The sequence below is a fragment of the Mustela nigripes genome, chromosome 2 (assembly GCF_022355385.1).
Source record: "Mustela nigripes isolate SB6536 chromosome 2, MUSNIG.SB6536, whole genome shotgun sequence".
In the NCBI taxonomy this organism is placed as follows: Eukaryota; Metazoa; Chordata; class Mammalia; order Carnivora; family Mustelidae; genus Mustela; species Mustela nigripes.
The window spans coordinates 134,888,475-134,894,474 of record NC_081558.1 but is presented as its reverse complement, the minus strand read 5'-3'; positions in this window follow the sequence as shown (position 1 = coordinate 134,894,474).

The window sequence follows — 6,000 nt, the reverse complement described above, 5'->3', positions numbered from 1 at the left end:
AAGAGATTTTTAAAAATGAGTAGAAGGGAAGTTACAATATTCTTTCTAAACCCTTGTGGGTTACCTTGAGTGCCCTACTTTGAGACAATTGCTTTAAAGTGCTAACTTTAGGGGTGCCTGGGTAGCTCAATGGGTTAAAGTGCTAACTTTAAATGAACCACACATTTATATCTTAAGTCTATTCCTTTCTAATCTTTTATGATTCTTAGTAACTTCTTATTCAAAATATTAAAATATTTAGAAAACTATATCATGAGTTTATATGTTTATGTGAGGTGGTAAGTTTTACCTTTTTAGGCCGGGGGGAGAGGTAACTGAGGGAAAAGTTCACAGAACAAATAATTTCAGATCAAGTTGTTATTACTAAACTTGACCCATTCTAGCCCTCCAAAATCTTACCCTCATCACTCATTTTTCTCTACCATTCATTGGATCTTGAATATGGTCTCCTTCTTATTGTAAAATCTTTCTCTCTCTCTTTTCTTTACATGCATTTGAGGTAAGACAGTAGTGCTGATTCAGAAACAAACACTCCAAGAAGTATGTATAATGGTATTCTCACTATTTTATGATCACACTTTATTTTCTTTCTTTTTTATCTTATCAGTTTAATTCATTTACTGGATTAATGACTACTTTCAAAAATCAGACACATATAAAAAAGTGAGAAAAGATCAAAGATTTACCATCCCTGAGACTATTTAAATTGATGTGTTCTGGAATTCTGACAGTAAACCCAAAGAGGACTGAGGGCATCTTTATGATCAGTGTATAACACTTTACGTATTAAAGGGAAACGTGAGCCTATGGTTTTAAAAAATTCTGTTTTATTTTATCATAGACCCTCATCATAGATCTCTCCCCTCTAGGTTGGAAGGCAGTGTGGTGTGCTGGCCACAGCCTTCAGAGGACTTTAAACCAGAGTTCCAACCTCCACCCCATCATTAGCTGTCTGTGTGACCCTGAACAATTGACTTGCTTAATCTCTGAGTCTAACTTTCATATTCTGCAAAATAGGATACAGTCTACCTTTTAACTTGTTGTGGAGGTGGCGTGTCTATTAAGCTCTTAGTACAGTTCCTAGAATATAGCAGATATTGAATAAATGGCGAATGTTTGGGCTACTCTTTTAAATCCTTAAAGATTCTCTCTCTCTCTCTCTCACTCTACCCTCCCCCCAGCTTCTTTCTGTCTCCTTCCCTTTTAGTACCTAGCATAATATCTTCTCTGGAGTAAGTATTCAATAGTTATCCATTGACTAATACAGATAATCTCCTACACTTTGATAATTTTATTTAACTTCATAGAAGTAAATGGTACTTTAATGCTTCTTTCATTTTGGAGATTAAAGATAACATAGTTTGACAATAATATAACAATAACAACAAAAAGTCTGTTTGTGCAGTCCTGTTCACTTTTCCAGCATACAGAACATCGATTCCCAGGGTCTGAAGTTATCTTGAGTTCTGAGGTACAAATGAAAAGTGGAGGTGCTCTAATCCTGATTATACCAGTGACTGTGTACGATAGACCGGCAAATCCTTTCTCAGGTCAGTTCCACAATGCAGGTCTCTGCATCTGGGGGTCAGGTCTAATCTTCTCCATTTGGTGATTTGGGTAATCCTCTGGCCTTCATCTTTGGGGATAAACCTTATCTTTTTCTTGAGAGGGAAGCAAGGAACTTGTTTTTCTCTCCATATGGGGCCAAATAGATTCTGTGTGAGAGCATGCATGCATGAACGAAAAGCAAAAATGGTCAACTCACTCTTATGCAACTCTCTGCCTTCATCTGTAAGAAACCTGGGCCTGAATTTTAATCTTTAGTCCCAACACAAGAAAGCAGATTCCTCAAAAATGTCAGAATAAAAGTACAGCCTTGCAATCTGACATGGCTGAAATGTCTCCCTGAAATGCATGGCCCACCTCGCTGTTGCTTGCATTCCCATTGAATGGTTAGGGAGACCCACACTCCATGCCCCTCTGGGGACAGAAATGCCTTCCAAAGAGCAGCCTTTCCAGCTATAGCTCCCTCTGAACAGAAATACATAGAAGGTTAATGAGTTCTGAAGCAGTTCTTTCGAACATTAGAAAGACAATGGTTAAATTGTGTGGTCTGTTTGGAAAGTGGTAAGTAGACTTTACCTTAGACTTTGACTTAGAATCACTTACTACTGATTTGACATTAAGTAAGAGTCTAACATATGAGCTCCAATTGTCTTATGAGTAAAATGGAAGAAATAATATCTCCTCATAGATTTATTGGAAGACCTGATTGAGAGAACAAATGTAAGAAATGTCTAGATGGTAGCCATTCAACAGGCGTTGTTGAATCTGCACCAGCCATTTCATGGAATCAAGTTTGCTATTTTGGTTGATATTCCTAGATCTACCTTATCCCCTCAGCCAGGAATTTTGACGGAGTCTGCTTTTAGAACCATTTGTCGCTAATTTGGATTTATATTCTTTTGCATAATTAGTTATTTAGCATTAATGATTTTTGCTGCTGCAAAGCTAGATTTTGAAGATTTACCTCTGTATAAAGTTTTAGCAATCATGCCTTCCCCTGTATTTGCATAGAGCAGTATTCTCCAAAAGTCTTTTCTATTTTCTCATTTGTTCAAGAGTTAATACAGTTATACTCTTAAATTTTAACATGAATTTCATGGAGATGAGTTTAAACGGTTTTCTGTGGCTGGATCTGAATAGTGTTTTTTTATTTTCAAATCTTCATTTGAAAATGGCAACCATAACCCATAACCTATCTCAGAAATGACACCCAAATAAGGCAGTGTTTCAAAGGAAATTCAGAAAAATTGCAAGCGTAGATTACAGAATGAGCATCTGACATTTGCCTTGGCTCCTAAGTGAGTGTAATTCACCAAAATGGGTGGCACGTGTGCAGTTTGCAGCATGCTGGGAAATACTCAGAGGCCCACTCCACACAGTGGATAGACTGCCAAGGAAGAAAAACAAATGGCAGTGTCTAAGAAAAGAAAATATGGTGCTAAATTCTTTATGGACATTTTATTGTAGCACAAGGAAGTCCACCTTAAAGCAAAGAAGGGGATGATTTTGTTACACTTTTACATTAAATGATTTTTTATCATTTATGATCTCAACTTGAGCTGGATCTCCAAACAGTTTATTCTTGCTGCTTTATCATGTAAGCAGTACAGCTGAGGGGAAATGCGGAGGAGGAAATTTAAAACCCAAGGACCTGGTGTTGAATCCCGTCTCTGCCGTTTACGGACTCTATGATCAGTGGTTTTTACGGAGATTCTATTTTCTGTATGTAAAATAGCAAAGCACAAAAAATTATTTCATTATTTATTAGGAGGATTAAATAAAACAATATGTGTAAATAGCCCTTCATATACTCTAAAGTGCTAAACAAGCTTTAAGGTCAATGTGGTAATATTACTATGAATAGGGATACTAGTAATACTGGTACCAAGGTTTCTGCAATGTGTTCAAACCTCCCTGCCTCCACCTCCATGAAATTTCTGTCTATACCTCCCTTTGGTTCTATGCATAACAAACAGAATTCCTTATTCACACAACATAACACTCCATGCGTGAAGACTTTAACTCCATCTTCTTAAGGCTTTTCATCTCTTTAACTTTCTCCAGAGTGTTTATAAATTTCTCAAGTGATATGGTTATTCAGTCAACAAACATTCAATAAAGGGTTATCCCGTGCAAGGCTCTTAAAGATGGCTCTGCCTGATCACCTATCTCAGTCAAGCAGAGGTTCAGAAGCTGTAAGGTTCAGGCTGGAATTAAGAACTAAATACTTTATCTGACAATATAAAACATTAGATTGGACACAGGGACGGAGCACTACTTGCCCACAGGCTGCAGGTTATGGACTCAACGAGAGAGATGGCCTCTTGGACCTTGTAGAAGCCTGCAAACCAAGGGTACTTGGCAGATGGGAGACAGTATGGAACACAAGAACTCAAAACAAAAATAGAAGCAAGTATGAGGTTTGTAGCGTAAAATAGGAGGAGAATGGAGAAATGGCTGTAACACTAACTAGAATAACTGCTCTTGGGTGGGGGGTGGGGAGATTGCTGAGGAAGGGATTAGTCCTAGTTGTTTTACTGGAGTAGAGGGATAGAAAGTTGAATAAACATTGAACATGAAGATTAGTGGGTGGTCAGATCTAGGGCAGTCAGGATGGACTATTGGTGAAACTTCTATGTGCTGGCTATTGAATCAAATTTAGCCCCTTCAAGAAGAGAAGTCAAGATTTGATGAAGTAATATCTAAAAATCAAATGACAATACCTGCTTTGGGTATTCCTAAGAAGGTTATTGTTCTGGCTTCCAGAAGGCTTTCTTGTTTCCCAAGAGCGCTCAGTGAAGTGGAATTTATTACCTTCGTGAATATACTGTGATCCAGAGTCTGTGGCTCTGCTTGGCAATTTCTAAGACCAGATTCTGTAAGCACAGCAAAAGTGGCTCTGATCCTCCAGGGCAGACTCATATAAGCAAGCCCATGAGATACAGAATGCCAACAGACTCATTTACAATGAGAGCCGTTATTGTCACACACCCCAGAATACTCAGATGGCACTCTGGCACATTCCCTCCCTGTAGGCAAACCCATTTGGGAAGTCAATTTGTAGTCAGAAGGTAGCTTGGTGAGCACAGAATCAGAACACAAGGAAATAGATGATTTGAATGTTTAATGGTATCAAATTATGAGAGCTGGTTGTATTCTTCAGCCACAGTAGAAATGCTTGACTCTGCAAAATTCCATAACTTTAGACCCCTTCTGTCTTGAACTGGGCTTGGCTAGGAATGACTCATTGTTTCCTTTATGACTCATTTTTTCCATGCTCCCACCTCTCTAATAGATGCTTTTTTTCTCAGACTTGTTTAATGTATATTAATACTATATAAGTAGCACTTTATATACTGTTTCATGAATCCAGGATCTCTCTATTCTCATCCGGTTTGTGTTAACTTTTATGGTTTGACTCTAAGAGCTCTATTAGAGTCCCCTACTTTATCTATGGGCAGAGATAGATGAACAGGGCAAAGTCTGCCTCACAGCCCCCTTTTACTAATAACAGTTGCGGTGAATTTAAACTCTTCCCATTCAACATACGGACATTTCTAGGTTGTCAGTGGTCATCTCAAAAAGTCACACCTGGAATCAAACACAGTATTTCTAGTATGGTTTGATGCACTTGCAGAAACTACAACTGGCCCACTCATTTTTCTCAGGTATTATATTCTAGTAATGTATCCTAAGATAGAATTTGTTTTCTTAGCAGCAAAATTGCATTGTTAATTTATCTTGAGCTTCGGATAAACTCTCTAAAATTGTCTTTTTAAATTAAGCTACATATCTCAAGCTTTTGATTGGTATTTTTCATTTGTTCCAATTAAATTTCATTTTGCCTGCTTTGGCCCATCATTACAGTCTACCAGACATGTTGAAACTGGTTTGTTATTAATCAGGAACTGTGTAAATACTGGGGTACACATTATAGACTGATATCCTACAGATGATTATTTTCTCTGCTTTATTTGGGCTATCAGTAATGCTAGTGTGATACAAAGGCATCAGCCACATTCCTTCTTGATTTTTCTCTTTATCCATTTGGAGCTTTGTATGAGCCATTTTTCTTTTGCACTGGTGACCACAGAAGGATTGAAATAAGATTAGCTCCTCTCACACTGATCAATAAATAGGGCTGTAAGGTACTTATTACTCCAAAATAAACAAAGTAGAACACAATTCTGCAGACTGAATAATGCTCACTAAATTCAGATTAAAAGCTAACTTCATCATTTTATAAAATCACAAGATTATCTTTCCCTTACTTTTTCAAGTTCTGCATTTATCTTGTGATATTTGGAACCTAAGCATTCTGCAACATGGAGTAGTAAGAATCAGATTATCCTCAAGACAGAAATATTGAACAACTACTGTATGCTAGGAATTTAAGGGAATAAAAACTGAAGCAGACAAAAATTTTGTTCCCTA